Source organism: Lineus longissimus, chromosome 18 (assembly GCF_910592395.1).
Source record: "Lineus longissimus chromosome 18, tnLinLong1.2, whole genome shotgun sequence".
NCBI lineage: Eukaryota > Metazoa > Nemertea > Pilidiophora > Heteronemertea > Lineidae > Lineus > Lineus longissimus.
Genome location: NC_088325.1, coordinates 11,480,430 through 11,495,011, shown reverse-complemented (window position 1 = coordinate 11,495,011; position 14,582 = coordinate 11,480,430).

Here is a 14,582-nt window from a genome sequence, read left to right as displayed (position 1 = left end):
GGAATTGCTATTGGTTTCTCAAATGTGTATGCTATTAAATCCCCAAAATTAGCTTCCTTTATTGGTCTTGTGGTTAGCACATCAGATGCTTCACCATTACTTAATACACTATTAGATTCGATTATGTCACAGTGAAAAACAAAATGGTTAATTGGTCTAAAATTGATGGGTTTCTCGCTTACAACATCATCCTTACTTTTATTGTCTAAAGGGTAAGGCCATTCTGATTTCATGCCAAATAATTCATTACTTTTACCAATAAAATAGATCTGATAATGCGCCTCATTTTTTCTCTTTAGGAAGTGTAAGATGGCCTTACCTGTTGGTTCTTCAAGGTCAAATCTGACAGCACCTCTACTCATACTATTTTCTTTCAACTTATCCGCAAATACTTTTGAAAAGCTCTGTAGGTCATAGAGACCATCTGGTAGCGTAATCTCTGCCACATCAAAACCCTTAACTTTGATTCGGTTATTCTCCCTGGCTGCACTTATGTTGTAGAATGTACAAGGTATTACTGCAAAAGTTAAAGTGATGCTACATGCATCCTGAATTTCAGTCTTGAGATTGACTGTTAAATCACTTGAACTCTGATCTGGATAGTCACTTGAATCTATGTTCATTACAGTAATCATTTACTTAAGCAAATTTTCGTTTTCAAATTTACCTTTTATCAAATAAGTAAATTATTCTTACTTCATAATATTTCTGGGTAGGATTCCTTGATCGTAAAGGTACTCTAATGTTCCATTACTAATAGCTACAGTTCCTCCCAGTTTAAGAATTTCCTCTAGGTCGGCCTGACTTGGGGGACCAATATTGATTCTCAAGAACCTTTTCAGTAACATAGAGTAACCAATTGTTGTTGATGCCAACAGTAAACTTTGATACAGTGTATTTATGATATCTTTCTTTCCTGGTGTATCCATTTAATTACTTAGAAAATCACTAGTAAAACTCATTTATCTAGTATTCAGTGTTGGAGCGAACTTTTGTTCTTGCAGCACCTCAGTGCTGGAGTGAAGCAATCTGAGAATTCTGGATGTTTACCTGGGCGTCAGAAACCACGAATATGTGCATTTTGTATGGTCCCTTTCCAGATTTCTTTGTAATAGATAATTGAATACCATCTTTTGTGTTCTGGAGCTTCTTTCCTGATCCGTGAAGGCGATTATCCACAGAAGTTCTCAGGTCCAACCATAAACCATAGTGATTAGAATCACCATAGTATTTCTCCATGGTCATGTTACAGTCATGAGTTTTCTTCAAATCTTCAGACATAAAATGTTTCTTGATCTCCTCCCATTGATCCATCATTCTCATTCCTTCTGGGAACACCTGATTGGCAACACCCTCTATTGTGATCTGCACTTTACTTATGTTAGGGTTTTCAAACTTCTCTGAATCTCTAGCTCCATCTACATAGTCAGACACAAATAGTAATAATAATCCTTTAATAGACATTCTTGGAAAGTTGATGTTCTCATTAATTAGTGTTTCATTAGCAGTAACATTGACTGTCTTAAAATGGTCTACCCAATCATAAAATATTGAGAATCCAGAATTGTACTTGTTACTCAATTGACTAGCAATCATTTTGTTGGTTACGGTATCATATTCAAAACAAATATTCTCTAGTTTGTAGCCCATGCTAGCTGTGTTTGTGGTGACTATGATTTCCTCCTTTGGTGCTAAAGTTATTTCAATAATCACATCTTCTTGAATTGGAAACTTGTAAAATGGAGCATGATGATGGAATAGTTCAAAATCTAATGGTATTTTGTACTTCTTGTCAAACACTTTCTTTAAAGTCTTTTCATTAGCTGTTTCTCCAGTGACATCAGCTTCAGCGACTCCTGATCTTAATTCTCTAAGATTTTCTGATTGAATACCCTGAAAAACTCTATCATTTCTTTCTTCTTCTGTAAACCACAGATCTTTAAATGTAGAATTATGACTGTATTCGTCAAGGTCAAATATCTGCTCTGTTCCCCACTTAACCACCATCTTTGAAATCAGGTTTCTACCAAGATTATTTACAACACTATTTTTAGAATCACCAGAAATGGTTACATCAGCAGACAGATAAAGAGATTTAGGTACAAAGAATGTATTCTCTCGCAATGCCGGTATTCTAACATACAGTGTTTCTTTGGGGTTAGCAGATGATGGGTTGTGAGTAATGATATGATGCTGCCTCTCAGCTTTCAAACCAAGTGGAATCTTATGTGCCCTTTCGGTATTTAATAAATATCCTGTTGCCATTTTCTATTTATTTACTAGTAAAATTATGTACATGCAGTGAACAGTGCCAACATCATATATCAGGTAAAATGCACGGAAAAAAGCTATTGACGTGTACTTTCTGTTGGAATACAGTAAGTCATGATTACATTAACCCATTGAACTCTAGTATTCCCTTACCATTTCACTGCAACGCTTCACTGACCATTTCATGAATGATAGAATATATGTATTGTGGTGTCTGGTTCTTAGGGGTTTCTAAGCTAATTTGAGACAAAAAGGCCTGTAAGGGCTTTTGTTAAAATAGCTTAGAATTACCTAGATTCCTACCACCACAATACATATATTCTATAATGCACTAACTTATGTAAGTAGGCCAAGGCATAGAGTCTGTCACGGCCCTTGATGATGGCAGACAGCAGTCCGATTTCATATAAATTTCGGTTGACTGCAGACCATTTTGGGATGCATCCTAGGTCCAGTGGCAGACAGTGCCAGCGTGCCAGTGCAAGGTATTGAACCAACCTACACAGAACAGCTCTCAGGCAGATTTACTCTCTCCATCTACAGATTAATACTAGAACTGGTAAATGTATCTTTATGTCTACCACCGCCTTAACCGATCTTTCGTATGTGCATGTAGATTTTACCATTGAAGCCATTACGTCTCCAATCAATATTTTCAACGCAAATGTGTTTTTCGTGTCTTTTATCGTATTAACATCCCGACATCGCGTGTTTTTTTCGTATGAATAGCTGGCCAGGCGAAAGGTAATAGACGGTGCTGCCATCTAAGCCCGGCACCTGAGTTATAAAAGCAGTAGTTCAAGGAGTTCTGGTGGTCTAATGTTTATCACACTGGCCCAACACGTCCTGAATTTCGACTTGGTGCTAAAACGAGATTTTGCCTGCATGGTCATCCGCCGATTTGACTACTGCCTTGTTCAGAATCCTGACCGCACTCTGGCTGACCTGTGTAATTCCTAAAACAAGTTTGCACAAAAATGCACACATTTAAATCTTGTTGATTTCAATTATCAATTCCCAATTTTCGTTGTCAGTTGGTCTAGCACCAGTTGACAATCGTAAGATTTAGCGAGATATCGCACATCATTCTGTAAATTACAGTACATTTGGCCACGCCGCCTGTATATATTTCACGCTTGTCTCTCAAAATATTGAGCTTGCAACAGTAAAGGGTTTTAGAGTCTGTGGCATGTTAAGTTCTTTCAACAGATCCTTGGTCCTAGTATGTAACCATACTATCAATGATTTGATCTCACACATAGCACAGTTTAGTTACACTAGAGTCTTTCAATATAATTTATTGAAAGCCTGTCAACAAGCGGACACAAAACAACTACTCACCTTTGGTGTTTGCTAATACACTATTGCTTAAGTCACTTGTGTAGGACGCTGTGAAATTAGAGTAAGTTGTGACTAAATAAATCCTCATTAACCCTTTGACGAATGAATATCACAATAATGTTTTTTGAGAACTGTGACCCCCCCCCCCCCCATTGAGTATAATTCAGTTACACCAGAGTCTTTCAATATAATTTATTGAAAGCCTGTCAACAAGCGGACACAAATATAGGCACACTATCGCTTAAGTCACTTGTGTAGGATGCTGTAAAATAAGAGTAAGTTGTGACTTACAAAATCCTCATTAACCGCTGAATGAATGAATATCAAAATAATGTTCATTGGACCAACTACTCACCTGTGGTGTTTATAGGCACACTATTGCTTAAGTCACTTGTGTAGGATGCTGTAAAATAAGAGTAATTTGTGACTAACAAAATCCTCATTAACCCTTCGACGAATGAATATCAAAATAATGTTCTTTGAGAACTGTGACCCCCCCCCCCCCCCCCCATTGAGTATAATTCAGTTACACCAGAGTCTTTCAATATAATTTATTGAAAGCCTGTCAACAAGCGGACACAAATATAGGCACACTATCGCTTAAGTCACTTGTGTAGGATGCTGTAAAATAAGAGTAAGTTGTGACTTACAAAATCCTCATTAACCCTTTGACGAATGAATATCAAAATAATGTTCATTGGACCAACTACTCACCTGTGGTGTTTATAGGCACACTATTGCTTAAGTCACTTGTGTAGGATGCTGTAAAATAAGAGTAATTTGTGACTAACAAAATCCTCATTTACCCTTCGACGAATGAATATAAAAATAATGTTATTTGAGAACTGTGACCCCCCCCCCCCCCCCCCCCCCCCATTGAGTATAATTCAGTTACACCAGAGTCTTTCAATATAATTTATTGAAAGCCTGTCAACAAGCAGACACAAATATAGGCACACTATCGCTTAAGTCACTTGTGTAGGATGCTGTAAAATAAGAGTAAGTTGTGACTTACAAAATCCTCATTAACCCTTTGACGAATGAATATCAAAATAATGTTCATTGGACCAATTACTCACCTGTGGTGTTTATAGGCACACTATTGCTTAAGTCACTTGTGTAGGATGCTGTAAAATAAGAGTAAGATGTGACTAACAAAATCCTCATTAACCCTTTGACGAATGAATATCAAAATAATGTTCTTTGAGAACTGTGGCCCCCCTCCCCCACTGGTAGATTATCGACTAGACCAACGTATAATCAGAAAGAATTCTTCAAGGTTAAAACTACAGCTGTGGGCAGATCTGCTCTAACCAGGCGAACGCAGAGTTTGTACTGCCATTCAGGTCATCTAGTAGCTTGAATATCACTACAAACATCAAGGCAAAAGAACAGCAGTTCAAACTGTTTGTGTCTTGAGCTCATTTACATTTTGCACTAATCAGTGTATCCCATCGGATACTAACAAATTAAAGTTGGAATCAGGAGTACAACAACACCCTATATTCAGCATCCCCCCCCCCCCCTGCAGATGTTATGTTGCCAAATCAACCCATTTTAACATTGCTCTCATAACCCCAACCACAACCCTAAATGACATAGCCAACCAAAGATTGAGCATAATTTGCGATGATATCACTGCTGAAAGTGATAAACAGTCGGTATAATGACCAGCAATAATGGTTACTACGAAAACAAAGTCCCAATTTTGTTAATCATACAAACATTCCGGGCCCTTTAAAAGCTACGGGCGATGTATGTCGTTATTATCAATTATACTTGTTATTAATAGGTGTTTACATGTGGTAATAAATTTGGAGTACGCCTCAATTTTGAGAAAGCCTCTTCTCATCGGCAAATCGCCACGGACCTCAACTATATGAAGAGAAAACACAATGGTAAAGGAATGACTGCCAATCAGTACTTTTTAGCTCAGCTGACTAAGTCAGCCGAGCTTGTCAAATAAGTTGCTCAGTGGCGTCCGTCTGTCCATCCATCCATCCATCCATACATCCATCCATCCATCCGTCCATCCGTTAAACCCATGGTGCACATTTTGTAACCGTAAGACCTAGAGACTTCAATTTTGCATTTCTGGATACTTCTGGTCAAACTCTACTTTCAAAACAAAATTTGTCGCCATTCGACCTACTTCCTGCGAGCGAGAGTGTATGAAGGAAACTGGCCTATATCGGCCTAGGAGCAGCAGAATTAGTCGAAATATGCTCTAATATTAAGATAAAATTCTTGAAAATCTATTTTATTGAGAAAAAGTTCAAAATGTTAACAGGAGAGGGCGCTACCTGCCTTTTAATTATTTCTGCCGATTCAAATTCCCGCCCGATGACGTCAGCCATCAATGAAGTCTCCTATTTGCCAGTTCTCAAAACATGGCAGCTACACAACAAAAGCAGTAGCTCCAGGAATAAATCACTGTTCACTTCAGCTTCGTAATCGATTGTACCCCCACTTTATTGTGTTTTGCGTGGTGTTCCTATTCAATCAACGATGTAAGGCCTTATTATGTTGGTTTTAATTGAGAAGGTGCATTATAAGCGGCGTACGAAATACCGAAGCGGAGACAAAATGGCGGCATGTTGTTTACGCCATGTGCAATAATCTTGGAGCTCAATGACACTCAAGTACCCAATTTTCTGCTTAAAAAGGAGTCTGGTAGGCGATATTATCACTAGTTCGTTTCAGTGGTAGTCATAAGGTCTTTAGGGACTACTTTCCGAAATTAGTTCTTGAAAATTTGGCCACATTTCTGTGAAAACGATATCGGAAGTGCATGCTCTGTTCGCAATGACATCGCCGATGTATTTTGAAGTGGAGAATTCCCACAGTATGTGCAGTGAATCGGCATGATTCTGTTCGCCTATTAAGTTTTAGTTCTACGATTCTTTCATGAGTAAAAAGTAGACATTCTAAGCAATACAATAATGTCACTCCCATAAAAATTGATTGGAAATTGAGGGAGCTACGGCATTCTGTTCGGCAACTGGCAGCGCTGAAAAAATACATTGCATACTGTACAATACCAAATGGCACATTTTAAAAAGCGCTCATTGGACAACGTAGGGAATCACCAGAAATGACGTCATCGCTGGTCTAAATAGAAAACTACGGTGGCGCAGTAGAGCACAAGAAAAGGTTTAGCATTAACTTCGTCATGCAAGCTTCAGCAACAAAACGATTTCTCATGAATGATTTATTTGATCATCATCAGCTTGTTTCCCCTGATAGATAAAAAATGATTTACAATTTCCATCAAAGTTTTCTATTTTGTGTATAGTCACATGTTATTTAACTGGCAAGGAGCCAAGCAGTTTTGAATATTCGCGGGAAAATACTTCGTACCTGTATCAAACGAGGCTATGACAATGAGTATCCTCATTCATGGCATAAACTTCATGTTTCGGTAAATATTTTCATACGATGATTTCACCCGAATTATGGTCAGGATTGAGGAATGAATAGTGGCATAATTATGTCAACCAAAAACATTGGTACCGTAGTTAACGCAAAAGGATATCAAATTCCATGGAGCTTGCCATTTTCATGCATAATGAACTAAACACCGGGAAGATATTAATGATATTAACTCAGCTGAGCGCCAGGCCCTTGGGCCTCTTGTTTTGTCATATGACCCGATAATAGCATGCTAATAAATTATAATTCTGTCACCATGAAAATGATTCGTTTCCCCTTGGTAAGACCCCTGCCCCATGCTCACTCAGCAAATTTAATCGGGGGGGGGGGGGGGGGGGATTAGGCGTCATTCATACAGAGGCGAACATATTTTTAAAGTTAGTGTCATCATATCAACACCAAATTGCTATTTCACGAAAAGGCGAACTTCAATTGCAATTTCCAATTTAATTTAATCCATGAAAGTGCAATACCCAGCAGATTTGCTGCCACCACTGAAGTCCTCTATGAATGGATTGATCGACTATTTTAAGCAACTTACCTAAAACCTCTAATTTCAGCGGTGGTTCGGCCTCCACTCCATCTGCCTCACACAGCCACTCCCCGCTGTCCGAAATTTGAACATCACTTAATTGAAATTTATTTCTATGCGTATCACACTGAACGTTCTTTAATCTTGATTTATACTTGTCTGCGAAAACACTACAATTGTGCGTCAAATAAATTATTTGACTGATGTTTCCATTTTTGTCCTTGTACCATGAAACACTCTTGGCAGTCCCAATAACAATGTTACACTCCAGCGTTATCGTTCCGCCGAGGCGTGGACGTGAATTACTAAGGCTATTTTTTACAGTTATTCCAAGAGCACCTGAAAAGAAAATTGAGCAAATCAACATCCACAAGAAACAGATTGAGTGGTACGATACTCTATAACACATAAATATCCATATGCCCACTTTGAAGAACTCTAAGACAAAATCCGAGGTTCCAGAATTCAACTTAACGGGAGACAAGTTGATGTTTCCTTCTTGTACTCGAAATTCCTGTTGCTTGCCCTACTCCACTGCTTTGGTACTGACCACTAGGCGATTTATGATAGAAGTGTGTTTCTTATTAATACAGGCGAACTCTAAGTTGCTATACTTCATATACATGTACTGTAGATGCGATGTTTACAATGCTGGCTGTTTCCTTCAGGGGAGCTGCAGATTCCCCTGGAAATTTGATTTGGGTATCCAAATTTACGTAGCGGGCTAATTCTCAAGGCTTTAAGGAAGAGAGGTAGACTGCATGACTAACCAGGTAAGTATTGCACCAAGGATGAGTCCAAGGCCGAGTATGAGGAAGGGTGTTTGACTGCATGACTTACCAGGTAAGTGTTTCACAAGAAGGAGTCCCAGGCTGAGTAGGAGGAAGGGAGGTTGACTTCATGACTTACTTTGTAAGAGTTCCACCAGGAGGGGTCCCAGGCTGAGTAGTAGGAAGGAAGGTTGACTTCATGACTTACTTTGTAAGAATGAGTTCCACCAGAAGAAGTCCCAGGCTGAGTAGGAGGAAGGAAGGTTGACTTCATGACTTACTTTGTAAGAGTTCCACCAGGAGGGGTCCCAGGATGAGTAGGATGAAGGAAGGTTGACTTCATGACTTACTTGGTAAGAGTTCCACCAGGAGGGATCTCAGGCTGTGTAGGAGGAAGGAAGGTTGACTTCATGACTTACTTTGTAAAAGTTCCGCCAGGAGGGATCCCAGGCTGTGGAAGAGGAAGGAAGGTTGACTTCATGACTTACTTTGTAAGAATTCCACCAGGAGAAGTCCCAGGCTGAGTAGGAGGAAGGAAGGTTGACTTCATAACTTACTTCTTAAGAGTTCCACCAGGAGGGATCGCAGGCTGAGTAGGAGGAAGGAAGGTTGACTTATTGACTTACTTTGTAAGAGTTCCACCAGGAGGGATCCCAGGCTGATTAGGAGGAAGGAAGGTTGCCTGCATGACTTACTTTGTAAGATTTCCACCAGGAGGGGTCCCAGGCTGAGTAGGAGGAAGGAAGGTTGTCTGCATGACTTACTTTGTAAGAGTCCCACAAGGAGGGGTCCCAGGCTGAGTAGGAGGAAGGAAGGTTGACTGCATGACTTACTTTGTAAGAGTTCCACCAGGAGGGGTCCGAGGCTGAGTAGGAGGAAGGAAAGATGACTGCATGACTTACCATGTAAAATTTGCGCCAGGAGGAGTCCCAGGCTGAGTAGGAGGTAGGGAAATCGGTCACTATACATGACGATCATGAATCTGCAAAGAACAACGGAAGAAGCACTTTTAAACGACCTTGGTGACAGGCCTAGTTGACCTCACATTATCACACTTCAGATGGCGTTCCTCAAGAATGGGCACGGGAAAAAAATCAAAGCAATCATGCTATTGACTAAACTGCAGAAATTTGCACAACTCCACTTTTAAAAAGTCAAATCGGCTATAATGGTACTTTGGCATCCTATCAAGACCTTTGATTCCAATTGATTATGTGTAAAGCAACTAACGATGATTAATTACGCATATGTTTTGAAGAGGACTACATGTAACTAGAACATCCGTAAATATATATATTTTTTTAAATCACAAGTCCGGGATTAATTATTGCAATCATCCTGACTTATAGTGCATAGGCCTGCATGAAAATCAAATGTTCCGAATGTACATAATACGCCCATATATGTGTCCATAACGAGGAAGAAGAATACCTATTATGTGAAGAAAAGAAATAACTGTTCGCCAAGTGGTTCTCTTCCAAAATATTTGGAATGTACAGAATACGCCCATATATGTGTCCATAACGAGGAAGAAGAATACCTATTATGTGAAGAAAAGAAATAACTGTTCGCCAAGTGGTTCTCTTCCAAAATATTTGGGTCGTGACTCATGAACCATGCATCACTGATGTAATGTTTAGCTGGTAATGATCAAATTATGTAGAAGCTAAACAAGGTCACCAAACTTAATGAGCAGAAAGAAAATTATTTGCATTCATATAATCGACCAACGATGTGATGAATAGCAATAAGGCAGGAGACAACGGAAAACCGATAGTTTTTTTCTGCATGTTTGATGAAACACCAATTAGTATAGCCGAATATAACTGATCAAATGTGTTCCAATGGAATATTTCAGGTTTTTTATGTAACCTAATTCTGAGGAAATCAAGGCTTAATGCTCGATTCGCAGGGCTGGAGAAGCCCCCTGATTTCCTCAATGCGGTTCAAAGTGAGAGAAACTGGACGACAATGCTCCGCTAGTGATATGAATGATGGAGTCTCCTCCATACAGTCAAGCCGAGTCTCCTTTTTAGAGTTAAGTCGAGTCGCCTTTTTAAAGTCAAGGCGGGTCCCATTTATACAGTCACGCCAAGTTCCCTTTTTACAGTCAAGCCGAGTCTCCTTTATAGAGTCAAGCCGAGTTTCAAAAAAAGGTTGTCTTATTCAGTTGCATTTCACTTATCTGTCCGAAATATTTCTTCCTAAAACGAAGTAATTTTTTATTGTTTGATGCGCACTATTTCCGTAGCGTATGTAATATTGCTGTGTGGTCAAGTTATTCGTGCAGACGATGATTTTAAGTTGGAAATTTTCCTTGGATCGCGAAAGGTCGTTCACTGCAAGTCCAAGTATGAATGCAAACACTATCGCCCAGGATATCACTCTACCCCACATGTCAATGCAAAGCGAAATCGACCCACTAACACAAATGCATTATCGTTGTCGCTCCCCGGGGCGCTCACCACTCTAATAGTTCGTGGGAAGGGTACCACCGCAATTCCTTTGAAACACTTTGGATTTTTGCTCCCTCTTCTATGCTTAGACCCCTAACCGACTCTTGATTCAGAGACCTTAGATATCGATACGTTGTGTGGTCACATTTCGCTCGAAAATCCAAAATTGGAAATAATAATTCTGGGATTTCAAAGATGTCAAATGTTCATCAGGATTTCCGGATTATGGGATTAAAATATCAAACCCAAGGATTTTACACATGTTTCACACGGAAACTCACCCCTGGATGGAAAATGATCATCACGTCGCAAAGCCGCCTTGCAGAGTGGATCGCCAATTCCTGCCGACTAATTTCGCCCTATGTAGGTCTCGTGGTGGATTACAATCTCAAACACAAGGATTTTACACATGACTCACACGGAAACTCACCCCTGGATGGAAAATGATCATCACGTCGCAAAGCCGCCTTGCAGAGTGGATCACCAATACCTGCCGACTAATTTCGCCGTGTGTAGGTCTCGTGGTAGGACACAAATCATGGTATGTACACCCTACTCCAAAAATAGGAAATATTTGATAGGATCATCAAATATCAGCGACTTTGCAATTGATCTCGTGCCAAATGATGACAGAACCTGTCATTGCTTCATTATGGATGCCAGACCATTCAGAGTTGGTGGCGCAGTCTCTAAACTGTCATTCAAACTTTGGTTGATGCTATATATGGAAGGACAATGCAATACATATCGTGACGTACAACGCGGATGGAGGTCTATTTCTTTTTCATGGACCATCAGTAATTACGAACGACGTAGGGTTCCTATGGTTTCATTGGTCTCAATTCTGCTCTGCGAGAAATTCTATTTGTGATTGGAGTGACGTCAAATCGTGCTCCAGGAAGGTTCTGGCCAACGCAAATAAGCACCCGGTGGTGGTTTTAGAGAAAATTAAAAACGGAATGGTATTTGAGATGCTCAAAGACCTCTTAGGTGGCCCAGACCCTTTTTTTTCCATTTCGCTAAATTCAACGAGGAGCACATTTCTGTTAGTCGAAAAGCTCAAAAGCCTTTTTTTCTGAGTGGGTGCATATGTTCTTATCAACACAACTAAAGAAACTGCAACGGTGAGTTTTTTAAGGTTGCAGGGCCATATTATTAACAGCGGTTGGGGGAGGGGCAGGCGGCAACTGCCACCCCAGACGTCGCCGAAAACGTGTTTTTCATGCAGATTTGGGCCCATTGGACAAAAATATGTTCTGCTGACCCCCCCCCCCCCCCCCCCACCAACCCCAAGTTAAATACGGCTCTGGGTTGCTGCCCATATTAATTCAATCGAAAATATCCAGAACTTCTAGTCCCTCTGGTAGACAGTTTCAGCCAACACAGTATATATGCAGCCTAGGCCTGTGTTACCTCTTTATGAACAATACTCTTTCTTTGGTAATCCGCCGTGAGGAGGCCAAGTTACGTAACATGTTGGGAAGGTATTCTCACCAAAGCTTTTGCTGGACAAAAATGACACCACGATGGGCGCGCTGCTTAACTTTCAAACGTGTCTACTTTAGCTCACACTCTATATCAAGAGAGAATTTAAGATGTTTTCTTACCAGAATTAAGCAAAATTTTGAAATTTCGGGAGAAAAGCCCATGCCTCCAATGGCCTCCGACATCTTCGTTGGAATATTTCTGACAACTCAAAGTGAGGCCAAAAACAAGGGCCTACAAATTCAGCAAGCAAGGGCCTATAGGAAAGTGTGAAAGTGGAGTATTCAGACACAGGACTGACCTCAAAAGGCTGATGATTTTCACTATCGGTGCAAAAACTGTTTAATCGGTATTGGTTGCGTCACCAACAACTACTTGGGTATGGGGTTGAGCTGTCATTTATTTATTTTTTTCTGTTTTTACTCCGCTGCCGCTTGTGTTTCGCCCTGTTTTTCAGCTTGAACCTTTCCCTCTACCACCAGTTCGGTATGAATTCTTTCGAAGAAATGGCCAACAACACATGTTGACCATTTAATAGAATCATGGGGAATGAAATTATATTTCGCTGAAAACCTTTGCAAGTTGAGTTTATGTACAATTCTCTTTTGAGTGGAGTGTGAATCCATAAAACAAGATAAGGCAGAAACAGAGTGACGTCACAGAAGGTTTATTCATAATAAGCATGCTTATTTGTACACTGGCTAACTCAAATATTGAAAGAAACGGAACTCATGTAGTAAACAGTTGTGCGGAGTGCTAATTATGCTGAAAATAGTACAAGTAAAAACTATAATATTTGTCAAAATTACGGCTTATCAGCGCTAAAGAAATTTTCAGCGATAAGAAATCATCAACGATGTTTTTCCCTTTGACTGCTGGGGAAGGCGTTAAGAGAAACCTGTTTTGTTATCTTACTCAATCACTTTCTGGTCTGGGAGTGCAAACTTGCATTCTGCTGTGCTGGCTCTGCCACGATGATATCATCTACCTCAATCTACAGAGCACATGCAGACAACGATAAAACGAGCCCACATCTATTTCATCACAGAATAAGAGGAAACTAGAAGTAGACCCGTGGAGTAGTAAACCCCCGGAGAAAACAACATCATTGTGCCTACCACGGGGATGAGAACAACACTAATAGCGTATCCAATGTTAGTGTCAGAGCTCCACAGGCTTGTTGTAATCTATTGTTTTTAGTTTCTTTCAATCCCGGTGAAATCAACTCGAAGCAACGTGTAACATCACGCAGGCACACATTCTCATTTATGTTCGGATTCTTGCGATATGCAGCATCCGTCCTGATTTGATGCCGAAGGCCAGGAGACCATGCTCCACCCCCTGGCCATACACCCACCTGTTCAATAGATAATGCTAATCACCCCAACTCGTCTCCCTTCCAGTATTAGGGACTTTCGGCAATTTCAAAATTCATGCCCATATTGCGTATCCGTATCGTTCTTACGCGTGGTGTTTTCAGATCTTGCATATTCCCAATGTGTGATATGCGATAGGGACACTGTTTTACATCTAAATGTTACTTGAATGAGAAGTTACGCGAAGAATTTTTTTGATTTCACCTTTCAAAATTGTACAGGATGGGAAAATTTCATACGTAATTTCGATAGGGCTACATAACACGGGCGTGAATTTTGCACTTACAGGACAGATAGGCGTACGTACTTGTCTATCACTGCGCCATCTACACGGCGAGGCAGTCCTACATGTACACTCTCACTGCTTCAATTCTCCGCCATCTGAATATATCTGCATTTGATATTTTTGAGTGATAACAATTCCCTCTTCAAAATCTGGTCCCCAAGAGTGGGCAAAGAAGTTGTTATGGGCCGTCCTGTAACGAGCTTTCGCAGCCAACGGGGACGAGTTAAATTCAACATCCGGCTGTGAAAGACGCACTGGTAACGTCAGGATGCATCCGAAGATCAGAATAGTTCTTTTGCGCATGCTCAAAACGCTGTTGTCCCTCAAATGCACCGAGCCACAGCATAGAATTAAAAACTCTAAGGCGCGCATCTTAGAGTTAAACAATGTAAACATTCAAACTTGTTGCTAATCTTCGTCTCGAAGCTGACATCCCCATCCGGATCCATTGTTGACGGCCCGGGTGATAAACACGTGTGATTGTACAGAGTGTATGAAGTGCAGGCACAATGTACACCGTGTTGTACAGGCAACGGAACGATAGCACGATAAAAAATGGTTACAACGTCATCAACGGTAACAAAAAACGTTATTCATAAGTACCTGCGGGCTTCGTACTCCCAAAAATAATAA